The sequence below is a fragment of the Henckelia pumila genome, chromosome 2 (assembly GCF_033568475.1).
Source record: "Henckelia pumila isolate YLH828 chromosome 2, ASM3356847v2, whole genome shotgun sequence".
Taxonomy (NCBI): domain Eukaryota; kingdom Viridiplantae; phylum Streptophyta; class Magnoliopsida; order Lamiales; family Gesneriaceae; genus Henckelia; species Henckelia pumila.
Window position 1 is genome coordinate 45099015 of NC_133121.1, and position 10051 is coordinate 45109065.

A 10051-nucleotide genomic window follows, 5' to 3' on the forward strand; every position below is an offset into this window, starting at 1 on the left:
TAGTCTCCAAGAAAAGTCTTATGCTAAGCTCCAATCTTTGGTTTTCATCAGGATGTGGACATTCCTTGAAAATGTTGAAAAAAAAAAAGCAACAGTTATTGATCAACTGTGGTCCAAAGTTACCAATATTAACAATTAACCTGTGTCAAAAATACAAAATTCAAACTTCTTACCAGCTTTTTTTGCATCAAGGGAAGTGATCCAAGCAGTGTAGTATGTCCCTCTTGTGCTCAGCTCCTGCATGCTAAATCTGCACAAACCTTCGAGCACAACAGTGTAGGTGACCCTGCCACTTGGTTCTTGACTCCTCTCGATAGATGTAAAGCTCAAGCAGCAACTCCCCTAGAAGAAAACCATCCTTTATAAGAAGTGATTTACTGGAGCCAAAAAAATTAATATCAATTTAATTTATAGATGAGATTACAGATATCAGAACTTCAAATTTACAGTAAATCAACCTCCTTTATTGGATTTCCAGGCATTGGCATAAGAAAATCAGCAGGATAGGGGTAATCTGCCATAGCCAAGTAACTATAAGCAGACGAAAACCAGTCAGAGAGATCGTCAGCACTATCTAGTTTCCTGCAAATGCAATTCTCATATCACACAAGTAGCTACCCAAATGATTAGACACAAGGCTAAGAAAATAATTTTTAAAAACATCTATAGCATATATATATAATAGAACTTGAAAGGAAGATGCACAGTTGTATACTCTTATCGGCAAAAACAGAAGGTTTCCAGCAAATGGGAAAGCCCATTATTTCTCTATGCCTCTAGTTATATTACATCCCAACGTGTTTTTATGGTATTAAAGCAGCTGACACTTTCGCGCTGACATAATGATCAATAAGCAAGGATTACTATACTGAAAAAACTCTTGTAAACTAGGAACTATATAAATATTAAGTTCAGTATTAATGGAAAAACAGACTCTAAAATCATTAGAGACAATGTCGTAAAATGTCTCTGGAGGCACAACATCCTCAAACTGAATAACTCGCGCTGAGGAAGCTAGCGATCCAATTGTAATGTGTGGGTATTTGAGCCTCATCCATGCTGCCAGTACTGTCAAATATAATCTAATAAATGTTTGTCTCAAAACTTACTAAGCTTCTTAATATCGACACGAAATTGGATTTTTGATCAAGCTAACACCCGAAAGATTTTCTTACTTCCTCCATATGATCCACCAAAAAGCACAACAGGACAAGCCTGAGCAGACAAGTTTCTTTTCAGCTCAGTAATCAATACAGCAAAAGCAACAAGAGCTTGCTCAGTTGTTAAAAGTGATAATGTGCTAGCATTCTTGTACATCTCCTCTTGATTTCCATACAGCATCGGCTCCCCGTAGTACCTATGCTGTCATGCAACACTCACATCGTTTAAGTGCACTGTAATCGGAAATAACTGTTCAAAAAACATGCCATCGTATTCTAAAACACTTAAAATTTCCAGCCAACTCTCCCAAGAACAAAGAATATACCAAAAATCTCATGTGGCCCGAACTAAAAGTGCTGCGGATCACATTCTTACAAAACAGATACATGCGCGCCAGAATGCAGGGGGGATAAGGGGCGACTAAATAAAATTAGGGACAAATTTATTTCCAGCTAAATAAATAACGGCGTAAAAAATATATATTACTTCAGGGAAGATAACCATGGCGCCAAAACGAGGAGCGAGCTCCCAAACGAGGCCTGTATTGGCGGGGAACCACTCAATGTCACCTTTGTCCCCGCAATACAGGAATATTGGTACCATTAGGTCAGGGGGCGCCCAGTGCTCGGTGCTGATGAGATAACGTTGACGAAAAGTTTGGAGCTCGGAAAAGATGAAGTGATCAAGAATCTGATCGAAGTATCGACTTTTGTACTGGTACTGTGGAGCTGCGAGGATCCCGTTACTTTTCAATGTTCGGAATATCACTTCTTTCAGCCTTCTCCACAATAACCTACACCAGAATACAAAAAAAAAAATATTATGACAAGAAAACATCAAGGGCCGGACCAAGAATCTAAATAACATGGAATTCATGAATTTAGTGGCGAAAATTATATTATGTGACAAACAAGATATTAAATCTAGAATTTATTTTGCCTATAGTCCCGCGATAGAAGAATCCCCAAATTTCACAGAAAATTGACCAATTCATACCGGAATTCTCTCATGTGTTTCTTGTTCTACTTATTGCATTAGCTCGAATATTTACTCGATATATATATATACATACAAATACATACATACATATATAAAATTTAATAATCAGTTTATTAAGATTTAAAATAAATGATAAAAACATTAAATTATTGAATACATTGTGAAGGCTATTTAAGTCATTAATCTAGTGGCTAACATCTCATTTACCGAGGGGCATGTATGTATGTACGCCTAGTTCTTCGTTCAGAAAAGCTCATATGGTAAGCTAAAGACAACTTGTAATAGATGTCAATCCGCAACTGTCTAGATCATTACGTTCAGAAAAGCTCAAAAATTTATAAAATTGAATACCCCAAGATCATAAGCATCATAAGAAATCCAAGTCTGTTTTCTGAGCCCGAATTCACTCACACTGCACCCCAAGATGGGGTTTCCAGCAAAAAAAAAATCCCCAAGATCATAAGCAGGTGAGAGCAGAGTAATGTCGACGAGACATGCCACAACCAAGTACAGGAAAGCCACCACTTGTTTGAAGGAATTTATTCTGAAGAAATTCTGAAAAAGAACAATGCCCAGCAACCCAACTGCAAATTCTATCGATTTCTTTATCTTATAATCACTGTAACTGTTAGCAGCATCGCCAAAATTATAGATTACTCTCATTTCACATTAGCACGTTAGCCATACCAGTAAGGGAAATTAGCAAGACCAAGCTCGCTACAAGGAAATCATCAATCATCAAGATAGATCTACAGATTTAATTAATTTAATCCCACTACACAAATTTGTTCTTGAAAATCAATTATAAGAAAACATATTTCACAGAAATCTAGAGCTGTAAGGACATCTATTACCTCTCCTCTCTTGCCATTTCTACAAGTGCCTTAAACTTGGAAGAGTTCTCCGCATAAAGCTTCTTCTTATGCTCCTGCATCTTCCTCTGGAGTGCCTCTTTGAGACGACTGTTGGTAATCTCGTTCACAATCGTAAATGGAATCTCCGTGTACTACCTCAGCGGCCCGACGACTAAAATCAATTTCCCGGACGAGATCATCTGTTGCAGGCTTAAATACCTATCAGCGAAAATCGATTTCCCAGAATAAGGCGGCGGAGGGGGGAGCCAGATTTTACGCCGTTCCATACACACACTGGCCGCCGCCTCCGCCAACCCCCTCCTCAACAGATTGATCTAAACAAAAGGCCGGAGTCGGAAGACGAGTTGGGGCTAGGTTTTGTACGGGATGTGATTTGGGGTTTTTCCATCGATACATCTTTTTTAAAAAACACATAGAGGATTACTGTTGTATCAGAGAAAACCATCAATAGATCTTTTTCTCAGGGTTCGAAGAAGAGGAGATCCATATAAATCGATTGATTCCTAAACTATCGCTCGAAATCTCCATTGTATCGCGTCGTAAATGTGCTTGAAAATTAATCCATCTGTGAAGAATCTCTTCAACTAATATTTGAATAATCTGTGAGCAAGAGCAGCAAAAATCGATGATGGAAAAGCATATTTGGAATTGAAAGAGAGAAAAAGTAGAGGGGGAGAAATCGTGAAGGATTTTGGGATTTTGGGTTTATTTTTACGAACGTTAAGGGTAAGGTGTAATATTATTTATTTAAAGTTTTAATATTAAAAAAATAATTCATCTACAACGCTTTTTAAAAAATGTTGTTATACATAATAAAAAAAACGCTCATAGACAACGCTTTTAAAAAGCTGTCTTTGACCTAAAAAAAAATCTTATAGACAATGTTTTTTAAAAATAGCGTTGTCTTTGTTGAATATAAAATATATAAAGACAACGCTTTGCACTAAAAGAGTTGTAGTTTAAAAAAAGACAACGGTTTTTACAAAAAGCGTTGTCTTTTAAGTGTTGTGTTTGAGCATTTTTGTTGTAGTGAATGATCCAACTTTAGCCAGAAGTCTTTTCACTAACATATCAGCTAAGACCTGATATTATAATTTCAATTCCTTCTTTTCTTTTGACAGCTTGACATGAGCACCATTTGCAGAAAACAACGTGTGCATCTCCTCGATGTCAGAGAAGAGTAGACGCTAGGGTTTGAGATGCTAAAATTTTTTAAAGAATGATTAATAAAATTAAGTGTTTGCTGAAGAATATGAAATCTTTGTGTTGTGATATATATGTACTGTGATGATTTTGAATTTTCCCCCTTGAATTGAAACGTGTTAGTCATTAAGAGGCCAATTTTAAAAGATATTAAAATGGAGTAAACTTAACTAAAAAAATTACCATTTTAAAAGAAATTGAAAATTCATGTACTAAAAATTCGTCACAAATAGTTTTAATATAAACAATGACTGAGTCAAACTTGGACAACTGTGTGATAAGATCAGTTGAGCCAAGAGGTCATTCGAATTGGTCAGTCGAGCTCAGGGGCAACTGACTATTGTCTTATTAGTCGTCCTTTTGAAATCTCAGTGTTCCCCATAAATTAATGCATCTTAAGTCAAATCAATAAGTCCTAAAGTATTTCTAATGTAAGAAAACTTAGTCTCGGGGAGTGGTTTGGTGAAGATATCCGCTGCTTTTTGATCAGTAGATATTTATTCTAGTCAAATGTCCTTTTTCAATGCATGATATTTGATGAAGTGATGTCTAACATTGATGTTCTTGGTCCTATAATTAAGAATCGGATTGTTTGTGATGGCTATTGCACTTGTGTTTTCATAGAATATTGGTGACTCCTAAGCTTCATCTCCTTAGTCTCTCAGCTTTTGTTGGATCCAGACCTATTGGGCATACCAACTCATAGCGAGTAAGTAATCTGCCTCAGTCGTGGAATTAGCAAAAGATGCCTACTTCTTGCTCAACTATGAGATCAGTCGATCTCCTAGAAATTTTAAAGATCCAGTTGTGCTTTTCCTATATAGTCTGCAACGAGCATAGTTTGCATCTGAATATCCAACAATATTAAAGGAGTTACCTTAGAATACAAGAACCCAACATTTTGGGTGCCTTTAAGATACTTCAATATGCGTTTGAAAGCTTTGTAGTGAGAATGCTTTGGATCAACCTGAAATCTGGCACACAAGTAAACAACAAACACATTATCTGATTTACTAGTAGCTAAATATAACAAAGATCCTATAAGACCCTGATACAATGTTACCTCAACTGGAATTTTCCCTTCATCTTTATCAAGATTGATCGATGAGTTCATTGAGGTAGTCGCAGCTGGGAAATTTTCCATGCCAAACTTTTGGAGTAGTTCTTTGGTATACTTGGTTTTACTAATGAAAATTCCATTTTCCAATTGTTTCATTTGAAGTCCAATAAATAATTTTAGTTCACTGATCATGCTCATCTCAAATTTATCCTGAATTAACTTAGCAAACTTCTTGCATATCTTGGGGTTAGTTGACCCAAATATTATATCATAAACATAAATTTGAACAAGTAGTGTATGATCATCCTTTGTGAAATTGAATAGTGTCTTGTCTAATGTGCTTATTGTAAAATAATGATCAATTAGGAATTTGGAAAGAGTTTCATATCAAGATCTTGGAGCCTGTTTTAGTCCATGTAGTGCTTTTTTAGATGACAAACGTGATTTGGAAATTTATGAATGATGAAACCAAGAGGTTGTTCAACGTATATGTAGTGACCCACGCCGTGATCACCTACTAATCAGAACTTATGTAGTGACCCTTACCTGGATCACCTACTAAACAGAACTTAGGCATGCAATTAACTTATTTAAATGGATATCAGAATAAACTGCGGAAACCATAAAACAATATACAATCCCAAAGCAAGGAATCTGTAAATACCCAAATATAATACAAGCAAATCGAATAGCTGTATCAATCCAATGACAATAGAAATAAAACCTAGGCGAAGCTCCAGCAGACCAACCACTGCCTAGCTCCTCTTGGATCCACTCGCCTCATCCAAATGCAAACCTGCCCCATGAAATAGGGTGTCCAGAAACACAGAGTACGAGACGTGAGCATAAAATGCTCAGTACGAGAGTATGAGTATACATGCATGCAAAGTGAACTCCCTATAAACTCGAGGTCAAGGATCAGATAAAAGAGACAGACCAGACCCTGGTATGTAGCACGATGTGCCGTCGCTTCACGAGGTGGCTCCCATACCATAATACCAGTGGATATGCCGGACTCAAATCGATAGAAGTCCAACCACTAACAGGATAGGGAAAAACCCTACTAGAAGACATCTCGAAGGAGATAGCTCAGTATGCAAATGAATGCAGCATAAATCAATGACATATAAACCATCCAGTCACATAATACATGCATACTCAGTCAGGATATCTCGAACAGTACTTTTGTACTTCAAATCAGTGCAAGCTCTACCAACTCTAGGTCCACGCCTATAGTCTGCTCTACACTGACAAATGATACTACTATCATTAAAGTGCTCTAAAAGCCTTAACTAAGCTATTGCATACTCCTAAATATTTATAGGAAGCAAAAGCTATACCTTTGTCCGTCGTTATCCCTTTGCTGTCGAGTGCCTCAAAACTAGGCCACAGCTCCGCTACTACGCCTGGATTGCTATGCCACTTCCGGATTCCCGATGGGATGCCTAGAATTCCCTAGATCTGAGTTAGAAGGCTAAAGAATCAAGAGAGAAGAGGTGATTGGTGCGTCTAAATCTTAATCTCGGCCCTCCTATTTATAGACGGAGTTCGGATCGTCCGAACTGGACTTCGGAGCATTCGAACACGATCGGACCGTCCGATATTGACTTCGGGTCATCCGAACCCAATAATACGTCATTGCTTACGTCAGCTCAATGACGTCATCCATGACGACTGTCGGTAGCACGTTCGGAGCATCCGAACCACTCTTCGGATCGTCTGAACCATGACTTCGGACTGTTCGAACCTTGAAGCCTCCAAACTCGATGACCCTCAAACCATTTTCAAGTGTTCTGAATCCAATTCCGGACTCCGTTAACCCATTTAAGAGTTCCCTTAATCACTTTTACTCTTAACTAGTAGGATTAATGAATTGAATAACACTTAATCACTAATTTCGGGTACGGGCTACTACATTCTCCCCCACTTAAGATGTTTCATCCTCGAAAACAAATCTTAAGTACTGAATGTAAAACAGAAATCAGAAACATTCTTTATTCAAATCAAACGTTTACAGAGTTTGCATCTGAATACAACTTAAAGAATGAAATCAAAACAACTCAGGATGGTCTTCACGCATCCTGTCTTCAAGCTCCCAAGTAGCTTCCTCAGTGTCTCAGCGCTGCCACTGAACTAAAACCAAAGGAATGACTTTGTTCCGAAAAAACCTTATCCTTATAATCCAGGATACGAATAGGTTTCTCAACATAGGTCAAATACTTGCTCACCTGAACCTCAGATCGCTGCAGAATATGAGACTCATCCGCCACATATCGTCGCAACAGAGATACGTGGAACACGTCGTGAATACTGGAAAGATGCGGTGGCAAAGCTAGTCGATAAGCCAAATCGCCAATGCTCTCCAAGATCTCAAACGAACCGATAAACCTGGGAGACAACTTGCCCTTAAGGCCAAATCTGAGAATTTTGCAAAAAGGTGACACTCTCAAAAACACTTTCTCCCCGACATCGAACTGCAAAGGCCTACGCTTGGAATTAGCATAGCTAACCTGACGATCCTGTGCAGTCTTAATCCGTTTCTTGATCTGATCAACAATGTCTACCGCCTGCTGGATAAACTCCGGTCCCTCAGCCTGTCTCTCCCCCACTTCTTCCCAGAAGAGTGGAGTACGACAACGTCGTCCGTACAACGCCTCAAAAGGTGCCATTCCAATACTAGTATGATAGCTGTTGTTGTACGCGAACTCGATCAATGACAAATGATCCTGCCAGGCTGAACCAAAATCCATGACGCACGCTCTAAGTATATCCTCCAAAATACGGATACTGCACTCTGACTGACCATCAGTCTCCGAATGATAGGCAGTACTCAAACTGAGAGTAGTACCCATCGCACACTGAACACTCCCCCAGAATCTAGAAGTAAACCTGGGGTCTCGATCGCTGACAATGCTCACAGGCACTCCATGAAGTCGAACGATCTCCTGAATGTACAAACGAGTCATACGATCCACACTGCACTCCCGGATATAGGCAATGAAATGGGCTGACTTGGTGAGTCGGTCCACCACAACCCAGATAGCATCACAGTTCCTCGGGGATACCGGCAAATGGGTCACAAAGTCCATTGTGATAAACTCCCATTTCCATTCAGGAATAGGCAGACTATGAAGCAATCCTCCAGGTCGTTGGTGCTCTGCCTTGACCTGTTGACACACCAAACATCTCGAAACAAACTGATAAACACTGCGTTTCATTCCCTTCCACCAAGAACGAGTACGTAGATCCTTGTACATCTTGTTGCTCCCAGGATGAATACTCAACTTAGTGCGATGCACCTGAGACAAAATCTCCTCTCGCAACTCTACATCCTGCGGAATCACAAGTCTACCAGACAAACACAAAAAGCCATCTGACTGATAATGAAATCCAGACGAGCTACCCTCGTTAGCTAGACGAGCCAAATGCTGGGTCTTCAAATCAGACATCTGAGCATCTCGAATCCGCGAATACAAAGCTGTCTTAGATAATATCGCAAACATCTGGATACTCTGCATACCTTTCTTATCCTTGAAGGTATAACCTGAAGTAAAATAGTCACTGATCGCACTAGACATCGAACAAGTCTGAAGTGCGGATAGTCGCACCTTGCGACTCAAAGCATCAGCAGTGAGATTAGCAGCTCCCGGATGGTACTTAATCTCGCAATCATTGTCCTTAAGCAAGTCCATCCAACGTCTCTGCCTCATGTTCAACTCCGCCTATGTGAACAAATACTTGAGACTCTTATGGTCGGTGAAGATCTCAAATTTCTCGCCATACAGATAATGACGCCAGATCTTCAAAGCGAACACAATAGCTGCCAATTCCAAATCATGGACTGGCTAGTTGTCCTCGTGAAGCTTCATCTGTCTAGAAGTGTATGCGATCACATGCCCATTCTGAGTCAGGACACAACCTAACCCCTGAAGAGAAGCATCAGTGTACACCACATACCCTCCAGATCCTGACGGTAATGCCAACACTGGCGCAGAAGTCAACCGTCGTCGAAGCTCACATAAGTTCTCCTCACACTCGGAGGACCACTCAAAATCCACACCCTTGCGATTAAGCTGCGTCAAAGGTCGAGATAACTGAGAGAAGTTCAGAATGAAGCGACGATAATATCCTGCTAGACCCAGAAAGCTACGAATCTCAGCAACCGTCATTGGACGCGACCAATTAAGCACCGCCTCAATCATGCTTGGATCAACAGAAATCCCCTTCCTGGATATGATATGGCCAATAAACATTACTCAATCCATCAAGAACTCACACTTGCTCAGCTTGGCGTACAACTGTTCATCTCGAAGAGTCTGCAGTACCAACCGCAAGTGAGAAACATGCTCTTCCGTTTTACGCGAATACACCAAGATGTCGTCAATGAAGACCACGACAAACTTGTCCAAATACTACCTGAAGACACGGTTCATCAGATCCATGAATATAGCCAGCGCATTAGTCAAACCAAATGGCATCACTAGGAACTCGTAATGCCCATAGCGAGTACGGAATGCAGTCTTGGCTATATCCTGATCTCGGACTCTCAACTGATGGTACCCAGATCTCAAGTCAATCTTGGAGTAAACTGAAGTGCCGTGCAGCTGGTCAAACAAGTCATCAATACGAGGCAAATGATACTTGTTCTTCACAGTAACTCGATTCAGCTGCCGATAGTCAATGCACAGCTGCATAGACCCATCCTTCTTCTTTACAAAAAGAACAGGAGCTCCCCAAGAAGATACACTAGGAC

The 10051-nt window shown here is 39.8% G+C and overlaps 1 pseudogene; it reads right to left on the reverse strand.

Moving 5' to 3' along the window:
* Positions 1–443: 443 nt before the first annotated feature.
* LOC140877568 (uncharacterized) lies at positions 444–5454 on the reverse strand (annotated as a pseudogene).
* Positions 5455–10051: the final 4597 nt, after the last annotated feature.